At 43.7% G+C, this 17,660-nt stretch overlaps 1 protein-coding gene and 1 pseudogene across 4 annotated transcripts in view; both read right to left on the bottom strand.

Annotated features, from left to right (window-relative positions):
* The window catches only part of ZNF81 (zinc finger protein 81), a 152,720-nt gene that overhangs the window by 79,383 nt on the left and 55,677 nt on the right, over nt 1–17,660 (bottom strand). The window lies entirely within an intron of this gene.
* Nucleotides 8,728–13,215, bottom strand: LOC136153808 (protein fem-1 homolog A-like; annotated as a pseudogene).

The raw sequence follows: 17,660 nt of genomic DNA, 5'->3' as shown, positions 1-17,660 counted from the left end.
TAGATAAATTTTTTGTTCGTTTTAATTTGTTTTTAATTGAAGGATACTTGCTTTACAGAATTTTGTTGTTTTCTGGCAAATATCAACATGAACCAGCCATAGGTGAACATATGTCCCCTCTCTCTTGAACTTCCCACCCGTCTCCCCTTTTGAGATCAGCCCCACTGCCCTGAAAAATTTCCGTAGACCTTATCTTAAAAGTGAGCAAAAACTTAAGATACAGTATTACAGATGTGTTTCAGGATGTGTTACCCCCAAATATGCACCTTGTTATATTGAATACTTTAAAATGAAGGACTTTGAGAAGACAGTAGAAGCAGTGAGGTCACTCTGACCTTTCCCCCTGCCTTTCTTCCCTGAAACAGGTCATTAAACCTTCATGTGAAAGGTTCCCTGCTTACACTGAGAGGAAAGGAGCATCCTTATCTCAGAAAACCAAAGGGATCTTAAGAAACACTTTGTGCTAAGATTCTCCCAGTTTATTAAACTTCCCTCACACTCTCTGACTTATCATATTCCTTCACAACCTTCCAGTCTTCACCAAATTCAGCCCAGAACTCCTGAAGTCTAACTGTTTCTTTGTGTCTTCCTTTCCTTACGAAGGCTCCCGTGTCACATAAAGCTTACAAACAAATGTGTATGGTTTTCTCCTGTTAATCTGTCTTTGTCAGTTTAATTTTTAGATCCTGCCAGGGACCCTAAGAAGGTAAAGAAAACCTTTTTCCTCCCCCACTATCATGAAAATGGGTAGCAAATGTCCCAAATTAAAGTGAACATCTTTAAAGGTTGCCATTGCAATAGTTCCCCTTCATGGATCACAGCCTTGAGAGTCCTTCGAACTGCAAGGAAATCAAACTAGTCAATTCTAAAACAAATCAACCCTGAATACTCATTGGAAGGACTGATGCTGAAGCTGAAGCTCCAATACTTTGGCTACCTGATGTGAAATGCTGACTCACTAAAAAAAGACCCTGATGATGAAAAGACTGAAGGCAACAGGAGAAGGGGAAGACAGAGGATGAGACGGTTAGATTGCATCACCAACTCAATGGATGTGAATTTGAGCAAACTCTGGGAGATAATGGAGGACAAAGGAGCCTGGCGCGCTGCTAACTATGGAGTCACAAAGAATGGAACATGACTAGTGATTGAACGACAGCAACAACTGCACTAGTAACGCCTAAGCTAGCCAATGGGTATGATTAGAAAGCAATATGGCCATGGCTACAGAATCAAGACATCAAATTGCCAATATCCAAAGGAGCATCAAAAAAGCAAGAGAGTTCCAGAAAAACATCTATTTCTGCTTTATTGACTATGCCAAACCATTTGACTGTATGGATCACAATAAACTGTGGAAAATTCTGAAAGAGATGGGAATACCAGACCACCTGACCTGCCTCTTGAGAAACCTGTATGCAGGTCAGAAAGCAACAGTTAGAATTGGACATGGAACAGACTGGTTCCAAATAGAAAAAGGAGCACGTCAAGGTTGTATATTGTCACCCTGCTTATTTAACTTATATGTGGAACGCTGGGCTAGAGGAAGCACAGGCTGGAATCAAGATTGCTGGGAGAAATATCAATAACCTCAGATATGCAGATGACACCACACTTATGGCAGAAAGTGAAGAAGAACTAAAGAGCCTCGATGAAGGTGAAAGAGGAGAGTGAAAAAGTTGGCTTAAAGCTCAACATTCAGAAAACTAGGATCATGGCATCTGGTCCCATCACTTCATGGCAAATAGATGAGGAAACAGTGGAAACAGTGGCTGACTTTATTTTTCTGGGCTCCAAAATCACTGCAGATGGTGACTGCAGCCATGAAATTAAAAGATGCTTACTCCTTGGAAGGAAAGTTATGACCAACCTAGACAGCATACTGAAAAGCAGAGACATTACTTTGTCAACAAAGGTCCATCTAGTCAAGGCTATGGTTTTTCCAGTGGTCATGTATGGATGTGTAAGTTGGACTATAAAGAAAGCTGAGAGCCAAAGAATTGATGCTTTTGAACTGTGGTGTTGGAGAAGACTCTTGAGAGTCCCTTGGACTGCAAGGAGATCCAACCAGTCTATCCTAAAGGATATCAGTCCTGAATATTCATTGGAAGGACTGAAGCTGAAGATGCTGAAGCTGAAACTCCAATACTTTGGCCACCTGATGCGAAGAGCTGACTCATTGGAAAAAAGACCCTGATGCTGGGAAAGATCTTTGAGGGCAGGAGGAGAAGGGGACGACAGGATGAGATGGTTGGATGGCATCACCGACTCAATGGACATGGGTTTCGGTGGACTCCGGGAGTTGGTGATGGACAGGGAGGCCTGGTGTGCTGTGGTTCATTGGGTCGCAAAGCGTCAGACACGACTGAGTGAACTGAACAGAAGCAAGGCATCCTCAAATCTGAAAGAGATGGCATCAGTCACAAGGACCTTGTCATCTGATACAGAGCTTTGGGCATACTGAAAACAAGAGATCCTTTGGTTGAGGCCCAACCAACTGCTGCATTGTTGTAAACTAAACATAAAGACGTGCCTTCTGGCCTGTAGCCGCCCTCTCACTCCACACCTTGTCCCTCCCTTCCCTTGTATTCTGAAATCGACCGCTTTGAAGAAATTATTTGGGTGGAGCAGGGGGTCCCTGTTCCCAAGAGGGACCAAAGGCCATGCACCTCCCCACCACCCCAAGTATGCTGGAGAACTCTGGAGAAGGGAGAGATCAGACTTTTAAGGCTCTGTTGGATACAGGCACCTAAGACCATTTTATCTGATCTTGAGAAGGTGAGGGAGTACCCAGTTCATGGGGTTTAGGTGCAGATAAGTGTAAAGTGTCCCTGGGGGTTGAAGTGGCCTGTTAAGCCAATTCAATGTACACTTGACCCTTGACCAACATGGGTTTGAGCTGCACGGGCCCACTTATACATGGATTATTTTCAAAAAATCTATTGAAAAAAATTCTTGGGATTTGCAACAATATGAAAAATTCACAGATGAACCTTGTAGCCTAGAAATATCAAAACATTTACAAACTTTTAGGTATGTCCTGAATTCATCAAATATGTGTAGATAACAGTCTCTTTTGCTATTTACTATCATAAAATGTACACAAATCTATTATAAAAAGTTGCAATTTATCAAAACTTATGCACACAATTACAATAATACATGCAGCTGCTCACAGTCAAGAGAAATGCAAGCACATGGAAAAAGTCAGCAATAAATTATAACTGCATAAATTTAACTGTCATCCATACTGTACAACTGCAATCATTTCATACCCACCTCCTTTCGCAATTTCGATGAGCTCAAGTGATGTGGGTAACTGCTTAAAATACCATGTGATATGTGTGATATGTGTAATCATCTCTGTGTGAGCAGTTTGTCTCTCCAACAAATTGTGTATTGAAGTAACAAGTCATCTTCTGTGGTTCTCATGTATTTTCATCGTGCTTAGTGCAATACTGTAAACCTTGAATAACACCATGAACCAAACCAAACCACTAGTGATGCTGGAAGTGCTCCCAAGAAGCAGAGAAAAGCCACTGCATTACAACAAAAAGTTGAATTGTTTGATATATGCTATAGGTTGAGATCTGCAGCTGTGGTTTCCCACCATCTCAAGACAACCGAATTCAGCATAAAGACTATTGCGTGTTTTTTTTTAAAGAAACTGATGAAGCTGTCACCGTGGCTATACCAACAGGCATGAAAACCTTGCACATTTTGTGAAACACCTTATCTCATCTTGAAAATGTAGCTTTAATGTAGATGCAGGATTGCTCTGAGAAACGCATACCAAAAGCCTCTCTATATGATTCTAGCAAAAGTAAAGTCTTTCTACAACAACCTGAAGCAAAAGGAAGGTGAAGAATCTAAAGCTGGAGAATGTAATGTCAGCGAAGAAAGGTCTGATAATTTTAAGAAAGAGGTTTGTTTGGCTTTTAAAATGTCAAGGTAAGAGAAGCAGCTTGTACCCACCAGGGGGCAGCAGATGAGTTCGATACCATGTAGAAAAATCACCGAGGAGAGGGGTATCTGCCTGAAGAGGTTTTGAATACAGACAAAAGTGCCCTATTCTGCCGGAAATATGTGAAAAAAGACATTTATTAGTAAGGAAGACAAGCAAGCACCAGGACTGAAGGCAGGGATGTCAGGATTAACTGACGGATGCTCAGTGGTGTCTGACTCTTTGCGACCCCATGGACTGTATAGTCCAAGGAATTTTCCAGGCCTGAACACTGGAGTGGGTAGCCTTTCTCTTCTCCAGGGGATCTTCCCAACCCAGGGATTGAATCCAGGTCTCCCGCATTGCACGTGGATTCTTCACTAACTGAGCTATCAGGGAAGTCTTAAAATGTCAAGATGAGAGGAGAAGCAGCTTGCACCCACCAGGGGGCAGCAGATGAGTTCCAGATACCATGTAGAAAAAACCACTGAGGAAAGAGAGGGATACCTGCCTGAGCAGTTTTTGAATACAGACAAACGTGCCGATTCTGGGGAAAAAATTCCAGAAAGGACATTTATTAGTAAGGAAGAGAAGCAAGCACCAGGATATAAGGCAGGAATGGATAGGCTAATGCTATTGTTTTGTTCAAAAGGAGCTGAGTTTATGAACAGGACTGCCCTTATCTATAAAGATGCTAATCCTGAGACCTGAATGTGTTAGTCTCAACTCTTTGAGATCCCATGGACTCTAGCCCTCCAGGCTTCTCTGTCCATGGAGAATTGGAATTCTCCATGGACATATGCTTGTTTTCTAACTCTGCTTCTTCTACGTCTTCTCATCTTCTTCCATATTGGAGTGGGTTGCCATTTCCTTCCAGCATATTGGAGTGGGTTGCCATTTCCTTCCACAGGGGATCTTCCTGACCCAGGGATCTAACCCGTCTCCTGCATTGCAGGCAGATTTTTTACCATTTGAGCCACAAGGCAAGCCTTGATGGGAAAAGATAAACACCAGCTCCCAGTCTTTTGACTGTACAGCAAGGAGGCCTGAAGAACCAGAACTCTTTTCCTGGATTGGTTCCATCGATGCTTTGTCCCTGAGGTCAGGAAGTACCTTTCCAGTAACAGACTGCCTTTTAAAGTTCTTTTGACCTTGGACAATATACCCTGGCCACCCAGAACCCCAGGTGTTAAACCTGAAGGCATTAAAGTGATTCAAGTGCCCCCAAACAATATATCTCTAGTTCAGCCTCTAGATCAGGTGGTCATAAGGTTTTTTAAGGCTCATTACACACAGTCCTCTATGGAAAGGCTTGTCAACACTATGGAAGAGAACTCCAATAGAGAGGACATCGTTAAAGTCTGAAAGGATTACATTATTAAAGATGCCATTGTTGTTATAGAAAAAACCACAAAAGCCATCAAGCCCAAAACAATAAAATCCTGCTGGAGAAAATTGTGCAGATATTGTGTGTGACTTCACAGGATTTATGACAGAGGCCATCAAGGAAATCAGGAAGTTGTGGATGTGGGGAAAAAAAAAAAAGGCAGAGGATAAGGATTTCAAGATGTGGATCTTGGAGAAATTCAAGTGCTAATAGACACCACACCAGAGGAACTCACAGAAGACTACTTGATAGAGATGAGTGCCTAATTCCCAACCAATGCCTGACAATGAGGAGGAAGAAGACGAGAAGACGTAGAAGAAGCAGAGTTAGAAAACAAACTGACATTTAGACAATCTGGTAGACTCAAGACTGCTTTTGACTTCTTTTATAATATGGAATCTTCTCTGATACAGGCACTGAAACTAAAGCAAATGGTAGAAGAAGGGTTGGTATAGTATAGAAACATTTTTGGAAGAAAGATAAAGCAAAAAACTCAGAGATCACGATGTGTTTCCATAAAGTTATACCGTGTATGCCTGCATCTTCTGCCTTCCCTTCCACTTCCTTCACCTGTGCTGCCCCGGAGACAGTGAGATGAACTCCTCCTTTTCCTCTTCCTTCCCAACCCACTCAACACAAAGAGGAGCATGAAAACCTTCATGGTGATCAACATCCACTTTAGCAAAGAATCATCAAGCCTTACGGTTATCAAACATATCTGTTGTGTATGTGTTTTGCGTGTCTTCATGTGAAAAACTAATAACTGTATGACAAGAACCGTATGGGATGTTTTTTGGCCATTCTCATCTTCTAGGTATGCATCGTATAAAATATTGTGTGCAAGATGTATTGCAGTGGACAGCCTATCCTTACATAGGCAGAAGATGAGTGATATTCAATATAAAATTATTGGTGTGCTAGTTTTCTTACTGTTTTACAACTTTGCTCTGAAAGAATTACATTATTGTACGGTATACCTCACTCTCTCTTGTAAATGGGAAAACTACATATAAGCCAGTCATCAGACTTGTTTTTTAAAGTAAAAATGCTTCTGATACTGATTATGAATATGACTATAATACTGTATGCCACAAAGCTCTTATAACAATTCACTCATTAGCGTATAGGCTGAGCTACCATAAAGCAATCATACTGCTGCTTCTTCATTATCAGGGCATGAATCATAACTGTAAATAAATATGAATTTCTTTTTCACGTTATCTTTTGTCATATCTAGTGTTAATAAAATGTAAAACATCTATAATGTTTGTATCACATAAAACAATACTGATGTAGCCACTGACAAATAACTCCTCTTCTAAACAGATGACATAAACTTACAGTATCAATAAATACAGGACAGTACTGTGAATGTTTTTTCTCTTCCTTATGGATTTTTTTTTTTATACTGCCTCGTTTCTTTATTCCAGGCTACTAGAGGGACAGTGATGGCATTTCCTGGCTTGACAGAAAGTAAAAACCTGACCTAGAAAGTAAAGACCGTCCTAACTAACACTGCAAATCCAAACAAGACCTAGTTCCCTTAGAGGGACAGAATATCCAAGCACCTACAGTGGCTTCTGGAGGTTTCTGTGTAGCTTCCCTGAGACAGGGCTGGAGGAGAGGCACAGGGTGGGAATGGCCTCTTTCCTGAGCTGTGGGGGTGGCGGCTCCAGTCCCCTTCTGCTTTTGACTGCTTTCACAAGAGACCAAAAATACTCTCCTGCTGGCGGCCATGTGCATGGAGGATACTCCCCGACCCAGTCTCGACACAAGACAATCTTGCAGGGGTGGCTTCTCTAGCAAGAGCACTTGATCGCCCTCCCCACCCCCAGAGATGGGAGACCAAGATTTTGTACTACTTTACTCGACAATCTATTTCGCACATCCACTCTCTTATCTAGCTGACTCAGTGGGTTAGTGTGTCAATACCTGGAATTGTCTCAGGGTCACATGTATCCTGGTTTCCAAGCATCTAAAAAATGGCTACAGACACTTGGGTTGTTCGCCACACACCTGTGTCCTTGTGCATGATTTGTGAGGCAGAGGTGACCTGCAGTTTGAACTCAGAAACTGTGAAAATCAAACCCCAAATCAACCAACCTATTAATAGCTCTTGTTGGGTGGGAAGCAGCTGGCAAGCCCACCCTTTCCGTATTTGGCTTGCTCCTGGTTTGGAAAACGACTTCTCTTCTAGTGAGAATGGGAAGTTGGGCAGCCCAAGGGAAAGGCGAATGAGTCAAGTGTTCAGAAATGTACGGTCACCCTTGTTTGGGGGACTGTTACCTCCTGAAACTCCTCACAAAATATAGCTCACTCTTGCTGGCCGAGGCCGTCTCAGGCAAGATAAAACTTTGCTGCATGAAATGAAGTTAGGGAGACTGACACCAAAATCTTTTTTAAAAAGTGGGAGAGGGAGGTGGGAGGAGGGTTCGGAATGGGGGAACACATGAACACCTGCGGCTAATTCAAGTCAATGTGAGGCAAAACCACCACAACATTGTAAAGTAACTAGTCCCCAATTAAAATAAATAAATTAATTTTTAAAAGTGTAGGGCAGAAAAACTTCCTGCACCACACATGTAAGCTGCCGATACTGGTGTGTGCTCAGTCCTCTTGGACTCTTTGCGACCCCATATACTGTAGCCCATCAGGTTCCTCTGCTCATGGGACTGATTCTCCAGGCAAGAATATTTGAGTGAGTGGCGATTCCCTTCTCCAGGGGATCTTCCTGACACAGGGATCCAACCCATATCTCCTGTATCTCTTGCACTGCAGGTGGGTTCTTTACCACTGAGCCACCAGGTAAGCACCAACTCCCCTCCCCCAAGTAAATAAACAGAATACCAAGCCACAAAAGCTACCCAAGGGGCTGGTGGCTCGGGGGCAGAGTCCAACCCACAGCAGGGCAGAAGGAGCAGGTGCAAATGTGCCAGAAGGGTTGATTCTCCCACTTTGCCCCCTCAGGGCCTCCAGTTCTAATACTGCCCTGGGTGGCTGGGTCTATCTGGTTTGATACATAAAAGGTAGAGGCCAAACCCAACTCTCAGTTTCTTGTGATTCTAGTAGGGGAGAAAGGCTTCAATCCCTCTGCCCCAGGGCAGAGGCAAGATTCTCTGAAACTCAGGCAGACAGGATGTGTGGGAGGTTGAGCATCTTCTCCTTATGAAGCATGAGTGTGCTAACCCCTATAAAGAGTCAGTTCTCTGAGCATGTGGTCTGGAAGCTTCTACCACCAACATCTCATTAATTCTTGTCCGCTCTCCCTGATAAGGGGAGGGGGCCATGGAGGCCCATGAGCTCTTCCCTGGTTTCCAGCCACGAGAAGTGGTCTCCAGAGACAGGGTGGGGACAGGTGTGGGCTCTGCCCCTCCTGGGTTCTCCTCCCCGACCCATTTCAGTACAGCTGGATGAAAGCCTCTAGCTCTTAGGGAATGAAGCCCTTGCAAGGAATCTTGTTCTTGTCCAGAGTGCAGGCTGAAATGCACTACAGGGTCAAATAGTTGAAGGGCTGAATGGTGCTCTTGGCCAGCAGCTTCTCATGCAGCAGCTCGTAGGCTGTTTTATTAAAGGCGTTGGTGGTGTCCATGTGGGCCCCCACCTCTATCAGGGCATTCATGATCCCCAAGCAGTTGTTCTCTTTTGCGATGTGCATTGGGGGTGTTGTCAAAATCGTGGCTGTCTGGGTCGGCCCCACAGTCAAGGGCACCTTGACCACCTGGATAGAAGAGAATCTGCCCACTTAGAAGTGAATCACGTTCATGGTCGGTGTCCACCGCCATGTGCAGGAGTGAAGACATTCTTGCTGTGACGGGCACACTTAAGCAGTAGCTCTGGTGCTTCATGTCTTCCTGGTTGGGCTTGCACTCCACTTTCTCCAGCAGGTAAAGCAGGTGGAGGGTGATGGCCAGGGCCTTGGTGAACTGGACTGAGTCCCTGGCCTCCTTGGGCCTGCTCAACTTCCCAGACCTTTGCACAGCACCCACATTAGATCTGCAAAGCCAACTGGTGTACTCAGGCTGCCCCTGGGCCAAGTGGTTCTGGGGCACTTAGGAAAAGAGTTCATCAAAGGATAGGAAACTTCTGGCGGTCTGAGGCACCAGGTTGTTCTCCTGCATGTCCAAGGTGTACTTCCACTAGTGGATGCAGCACTAGACACTGTCCAAGTTGGCCTATACCACATCCTGGTAGCGCATATAGTGGGAAGTGTCGGGTGGGAGGGACCAGGACCGCTCTCAGGTCAACAGTGCCTGCATGTGCTTCTCATCCCCCTGAGCGCCTCCAATTCCTCGGTGGTGTTCACCTCCCTGGAATAGTCAGAGGCGAGGACTCAGGTTTAGGCAGATACGTGCCCCCTGGTGACGCAGCTCCACGGCCCCTACCAAGAGTTTCAGGACCCTGAGCAGATCCTGCTTCTTAGCCATGTAGGTGGCTCCCAGAAACTCCAAGGCTGCTAGGCAGCTTCCCAGCTGGTGCTCAGGTGTTCCCCCTGGGAAGAGCTGCAGCAGCAAGCACGCTGGGGCGGCACACATGCCTGGCTGGTGGAGGGGCCTTCTCGGGCCATCCCTCGCCGAATCTCCTCCCCAGCAGGCTGCTCCTGGCTGAGGTCCTCCACGATGCTGATGTGGTCCATCACGTGGGCAGCCAGAGGTGGTGTCATGCTATAGCCATCCCATTCCCTACAAGCCTGGCACCCGAACAGCAGCTGTAGGACACCCAGGCTGCCGGCCTTGGTGCAGTCATGCAGGGCCACATTGGCCTTGATGCTGCACAGGTTCACCTGGGCGCCCTGAAGTATTAGGTAGCGGGCAATCTGGCAGGGCCCCGTGTAACAGGAGATCATGAGGCACGTGTGCCCGCACCGGTTGGTCACCTCCAGGTCCACCCGGTGTTCACCTGCTGAGTAGTGCACCACCTCCACGTGCCCACTGAAGCAGTCAGCACGCAGGTACTTCGTGCACGTGTGCATGGTGCAGCTCACCAAGGCCCCACAGCACAGCAGGCTCTGCACCAGGTCCAAGGCATCAGTGGCCGAGGTGGCCCAGGGCAGCTGCGCACCCTTGATGGTCTTGTCGTTGAAGTGTACCAAGCCGCCTGCCTCCAAGCTGGTGCCGCACAGTCCACTTTACTCAACCACATCTAGGTGGCTGTAATGGTAGGTGATGACAAGCGGCGTCCCCATCTTAACCCCCCACCCCCATCCCCCACTGGCCAACTCGCCCATCAGCTTGTCCATCTCCTCCCTGTCCAGCCACTAAGCTGCCTCTGAAGCATCTACCACGGACTGCGTTGTATATGGTGGTGTGGAGGTCCACCATCTGGGCCTTCGCCAGGATGTGGGCTGCCACAGGGAAGGTTGGAGGGACAGGGGACTGAGGTGCTCTCTTCCTCAGAAACTCTGAGACATGAAGTCATAAAAACCTGGAAGGACTCCCTGGAAAAAGTCTGACACATCTATCAAAAAGGAGATCTCATCTACATAAAAGTGTCCCAGGAAAAGACAGGCTGTCCCCACACTGGGAGAAACCTTCCCAAGTGCTCATTCCCCATGTAGGCTATCCAAGTTAAAAAAAAATGGATCCATGCTTTTCCTGTGAAGGCAGCACCTCAGGAGGACTGGACTGTTGCTCGCTCCCACAAAGGACTTGAAATTTAAGTTTTCTAGAGTGACTGATACTGGTGTTGAGCTCAACTGAAAAGAGGTTGAAGGGTAGCAGAATACGCCACTTTGGCATAAGGATTATTTTGAGCTGAATGCAGTTGAGAAGAAGCAGGTACAAGAAAAGCTCCCTGCCCTCCCATTTGCCTAAAAGCAATATAAAAATTTTCATGAGAGACTGGGACTCACATAGATACACTACTATTTATTTAGAAAATAGATAACTAATAAGAATCTACTGAATAGCACAGGGAACTCTACTCAACATTCTGTAATGACTTATATGGAAAAAATTTTTCAAAAGAATGGGCATATATATATATGTATAACAGATTCACTTTGTTGTACAGTAGAAACAAACACAACATTTTAAATTGACTATACTACAATAAACATTTTTAAAAGATAAAATTTTCAACAATGTCTCTCTTCTCTTCTCTACCAGGAGGACAAAAGTTAATCATGGAGCTCTATGGTGACCTAAATGGGAAGGAAGTTCAAAAAAGAGGGGATATTATGTATATGTACGGCTGATTCACTTTGCCACACAGCAGGAAATAACACTTTGTTTTTGCAACTATATCCAATAAAATTTTTTAAAAAAGAAAAAAAAGTTAATCATGGGAGGCAACGTTAGATCCTTTCAGCCTGGAGATGGCACCTACGTAACAAATTTTATTAACTAGCCTTTATCTACCATTAGTCTCCTCCCATATATTTACCTTCCCACTGTATGCTGCCCTTGGAAGATTAAAACTGCTTTGTTATGTCCTGTCATTTCCCCATAAATTTACTGTTTTTTGTTAAAGATGCTATATGAGCAAGCGTTGTAAACCACAGCTTTGAGTTACTACTCATTGTTCCCTTGGTAACAGCCATGTATACTTGAGGTATATAAGTTAATAAACTTGTTTTCTCATATTAATTTGTCTTTTGTTATAAAGAGCTCTCGGCCAAGAACTTAAGAGTGGAAAGAAATTTTTTTTTCATACCCTACAAGCAAACATTACTATTCTCATAGATGCCTTGCTGTCCTTGTCATAGGAGGATTATTTCAATTACCTAAGAATCAGATTTTACTAGAAAACATATATCACACAGTTTTTTTTCTATGTTCCAACTAATGGGCTCCACAATTACATATTTCTGATAAATTCCATACTGTATTCCTAAAACAGACATGATCTGAACTTAAAATTTAAAACAACCCAATTATTGGCAGAGTAAAGGTGGAACCATCTTCATGAGTAATTTTTTATAATACCAAAGCAAAGTAACTAATATGAATCAAGATACTCCAACCCTAAATTTGACACAAAAATGTTTTTGCTAACTACTTTGATTGGAAGGATCTTTGTAGAAGAATTCTCTTAACTATACTACAATCAAGAGAACTGTTGCTCTCTCACCTTTACTATTGTAGGAGATTGGTTCAATAAAACTACTGATAGGGGGAGGAGCCAAGATGGCGGAGGAGTAGGACGGGGAGATCACTTTCTCTCCTACAAATTCATCAAAAGAATAACTGAACGCAGAGCAAACTTCACAAAACAACTTCTGATCGCTAGCTGAGGTCATCAGGCACCCAGAAAAGCAGCCCATTGTCTTCGAAAGGAGGTAGGACAAAATATAAAAGATAAAAAGTGAGACAAAAGAGCTAAGGATGGAGATCCCTCCGGGGAAGGGAGTCGTAATAGAGGACATTTCCAGACACCAGGAAACCCTCGCACTGGCGGGCCTGGGGGAAGTGTTTGAATCTTGGAGGGCAACCTGACTGGGAGGGAAACAATAAATAAAACCCACAGATTACAAGCCTAAAAGCAACTCCCAGCAGAAAAGTACCCCAGACACCCGCATCCGCGACTAGCAAGTGGGGGCGGAATGGAGAGGAGCGGCGGCATTGCTTGGGATAGGGTCTGGGCCTGAGTACCCTGAGGACAATCGGAGGGAGCTTTTTTGAGTTGCCAACTTGAACTGTGGGAGAGCAAAAGAGAGAGAGAAAATTAACCAGCCCGAACACACTGCCGGCCGTTCGCAGAACAAAGGGACCGAGAAAGTCCAGAGAAGAGCTCGCAGGCTGCCTACCGGCCCAGCCCCGCCGGAGGCAGGAGGCAGGGGGGAGGGGAAGGGGGCAGGCTCGGCCCCAAAGACCACATCCCCTGCCGCACTGCAAACAGGCCTCCAGTTTCTAATCAAAGACCTCCTGAGATTCTGGATGGCCGACATCCGCCGGGAGGGTCGCAGCGAGACACAGGGCGCAGGCACCCGACCGGCATGGGCGGGGACTGGGGCTGGGGACGCGGAGAGCAGAAGGCGCACGCACCCGACTGGCGCTGGCAGAAACTGAGACTGGGTGACCGCGGAAGGGACTGGGCGCACCGCACCCGGGGAAAGTGCGCCCGTCAAGCCCCTGGCTGCCTGGACCGCTCTGACGGGGAAGGCACAAAGAGCAGGTGCAGCTTTTTGTTCCGCGCTTTTGTGGAACACCCGAGGGCTGGAATCACGCGCAGCGCAGGGCGCGCTCCATATAGAGCAGCTGGGAGCCTGAGTAGCCTACACGGAGAAAGCAGCGCCAGTCCCCCCCCGCAGCACCAGCCCCTCCCCGCAGCGCGACGGAACTAGCTACCTGAATAAGAGTTCACCTCTGCCCGCCTGTGTCAGGGCGGAAATGAGGCTCTGGAGAGACCGGCATACAGAAGCCAAATAAACAAAGGGAACCGCTTTGGAAGGGACCGGTGTAACAGATTAAAATCCCCCTAGAAAACACGGACTACACCAGAAGAGGCCTGTAGATATTGAGAAGTGTAAACTGGAACGAGGAGCTATCTGAAACTGAGCTGAACCCACACTGACCACAACAGCTCCAGAGAAATTCCTAGATATACCTTTTTTTTTTAAGAAAAAAAAACATTCTTTTATTTTTTCTCTTTTATTTTCCTTTAAAATTCCCTATTACTCCCCCATTACTCCTTAACTTTCATTTTCATAGATTTTTACGATTTTTTTAATTAGGGAAAAATTTTTTTTCCTTTTCCTTTTCCTTTTTCTATTTTTCTTTTTCTCTTATTTCTTTTAAAGTCCTCTAGTACTCCTCTACTACTCCTTAATTTTCATTTTCAATACATTATAACCTTAAAAAAAAAGAAGAGAAGCCCTATTTTTAAACTGAACTTCATATGTATTTCTAAAACTTTTTGTGTGTTCTCATTTTTGTTTTTAACATAGTATTTTTAAGAGTCTAACCTCTACTCTAGATTTTTAATCTTTGTTTTTCAGTATATGATATAAATTCTGGACATTTAAGAATCCAATATTCAGTTCCCATTTTTATTCAGGAGTGTGTTGATTATTCTCTCCCAATCTTGACTCTCTATTTTCTACCTCAGAACACCTCTATTTCCTCCTTTCCCCTTCTCTTCCCAATCCAATTCTGTGAATCTTTCTGGGTGTCTGGGCTACGGAGAACACTCTGGGAACAGACAACTGCGTAGATCTGCTCTCTCCTCTTGAGTCCCCCGTTTTCTCCTCCTGCTCATCTCTATCTCCCTCCTCCCTCTCCTCTTCTTCATGTAACTCTGTGAACCTCTCTGGGTGTCCCTAACCAGGGAGAATCTTTTCACCATTAACCTAGAAGATTTATTATCAGTGCTGTATAGTTGGAGAAGTCCTCAGACTAGAGGAAGAATAAAACTGAAATCCAGAGGGAGGAGACTTAAGCCCAAAACCTGAGAACACCAGAAAACTCCTGACTACATGGATCTTTAAGGAATAAGTGACTGTCCAAGAGCCTCCATACCTACACTGAAACCAACCAACACCCAAGAGCCAATAAGTTTTAGAGCAAGACATACCACGCAAATTCTCCAGCAATGCAGGAACATAGCCCTGAACGTCAACATACAGGCTGCCCAAGGTCACACCTAACACATAGACCCATCTCAAAACTCATTACTGGGCACTCCATTGCTCTTCAAAGAGAAGAAATCAAGTTCCACACACCAGAACACCGATGCAAGCTTCCCTAACCAGGAAACCTTGACAAGCCAATCGTTCAACCCCATCCACTGGGTAAAACCTCCACAATAAAAAGGAATCACATACCTCCAGAATACAGAAAGCCCACTCCAGGCACAGCAATCTAAACAAGATGAAAAGGCAGAGAAATACCCAACAGGTAAAGGAACATGAAAAATGCCCACCAAGTCAAACAAAAGAGGAGGAGATAGGGAATCTACCTGAAAAAGAATTTAGAATAATGATAATAAAAATGATCCAAAATCTTGAAAACAAAATGGAGTTACAGATAAATAGCCTGGAGACAAAGATTGAAAAGATGCAAGAAATGTTTAATAAAGACCTAGAAGAAATAAAAAAGAGTCAATTAAAAATGAATAATGCAATGAATGAGATCAAAAACACTCTGGAGGGAACCAAGAGTAGAATAATGGAGACAGAAGATAGGATAAGTGAGGTAGAAGATAAAATGGTGGAAATAAATGAAGCAGAGAGGAAAAAAGAAAAAAGAATTAAAAGAAATGAGGACAACTTCAGGGACCTCTGGGACAATGTGAAACGCCCCAACATTCGAATCATAGGAATCCCAGAAGAAGAAGACAAAAAGAAAAGCCATGAGAAAATACTCGAGTAGATAATAGCTGAAAACATCCCTAAAATGGGGAAGGAAATAGCCACCCAATTCCAAGAAACCCAGAGAGTCCCAAACAGGATAAACCCAAGGCGAAACACCCCAAGACACATATTAATCAAATTAACAAAGATCAAACACAAAGAACAAATACTAAAAGCAGCAAGGGAGAAACAACAAATAACACACAAAGGGATTCCCATAAGGATAACAGCTGATCTATCAATAGAAACCCTCCAGACCAGAAGGCAATGGCAGGACATACTGAAAGTAATGAAAGAGAATAACCTACAACCTAGATTACTGTACCCAGCAAGGATCTCATTCAGATATGAAGGAGAATTCAAAAGCTTTACAGACAAGCAAAAGCTGAGAGAATTCAACACCACCAAACCAGCTCTTCAACAAATGCTAAAGGATCTTCTCTAGACAGGAAACGCAGAAAGGTTGTACAAACGTGAACCCAAAACAACAAAGCAAATGGCAACGGGACCACACCTATCAATAATTACCCTAAATGTAAATGGGTTGAATGCCCCAACCAAAAGACAAAGATTGGCTGAATGGATACAAAAACAAGACCCCTATATATGCTGTCTACAAGAGACCCACCTCAAAACAAGAGACACACACAGACTAAAAGTGAAGGGCTGGAAAAAATATTTCACGCAAACAGAGACCAAAAGAAAGCAGGAGTCGCAATACTCATATCAGATAAAATAGACTTTCAAATAAAGGATGTGTAAAGAGACAAAGAAGGACACTACATAATGATCAAAGGATCAATCCAAGAAGAAGATATAACAATTATAAATATATATGCACCCAACATAGGAGCACCACAATATCTAAGGCAAACGCTAACAAGTATGAAAGAGGAAATTAATAGTAACACAATAATAGTGGGAGACTTTAATACCCCACTCACAACTATGGACATATCAACTAAACAGAAAATTAAAAAGGAAACACAAACCTTAAATGACACAATGGACCAGTTAGACCTAACTGATATCTATAGGACATTTCACCCCAAAACAATCAACTTCACCTTTTTCTCAAGTGCACACAGAACCTTCTCCAGAATAGATCACATCCTGGGCCATAAATCTGGTCTTGGAAAATTCAAAAAAATTGAAATCATTCCAGTCATCTCTTCTGACAACAGTGCAGTAAGATTAGATCTCAATTACAGGAAAAAAATTGTTAAAAATTCAAACATATGGAGGCTAAATAACACGCTTCTGAAAAACCAACAAATCATAGAAGAAATCAAAAACGAAATCAAAATATGTATAGAAATGAATGAAAATGAAAACACAACAACCCAAAACCTATGGGACACTGTAAAAGCAGTGCTAAGGGGAAGGTTCATAGCATTACAGGCTTACCTCAAGAAACAAGGAAAAAGCCAAATAAATAAACTTAACTCTACACCTAAAGCAATTAGAGAAGGAAGAAATGAAGAACCCCAGGGTTAGTAGAAGGAAAGAAATCTTAAAAATATGGGCAGAAATAAATGTAAAAGAAACTAAAGCGACCATAGCAAAAATCCACAAAGCTAAAAGCTGGTTTTTTGAAAAAATAAACAAAATTGACAAACCATTAGCAAGACTCATTAAGAAACAAAGAGAGAAGAACCAAATTAACAAAATTAGAAATGAAAATGGAGAGATCACAACAAGCAACACTGAAATACAAAGGATCATAAGAGACTACTACCAGCAGCTCTATGCCAATAAAATGGACAACTTGGATGAAATGGACAAAATCTTAGAAAAGTATAACTTTCCAAAACTGAACCAGGAAGAAATAGAAGATCTTAACAGACCCATCACAAGCAAGGAAATCAAAACTGTAATCAAAAATCTTCCAGCAAACAAAAGCCCAGGACCAGATGGTTTCACAGCTGATTTCTACCAAAAATTTAGAGAAGAGCTAACACCTATCTTACTCAAACTTTTCCAGAAAATTGCAGAAGAAGGTAAACTTCCAAACTCATTCTGTGAGGCCACCATCACCCTAA

The sequence above is a fragment of the Muntiacus reevesi genome, chromosome X (genome assembly GCF_963930625.1).
Source record: "Muntiacus reevesi chromosome X, mMunRee1.1, whole genome shotgun sequence".
NCBI classification, from domain to species: domain Eukaryota; kingdom Metazoa; phylum Chordata; class Mammalia; order Artiodactyla; family Cervidae; genus Muntiacus; species Muntiacus reevesi.
The sequence above is the reverse complement of the archived record's forward strand: the minus strand, read 5'-3'. Positions and strand labels throughout refer to the sequence as shown.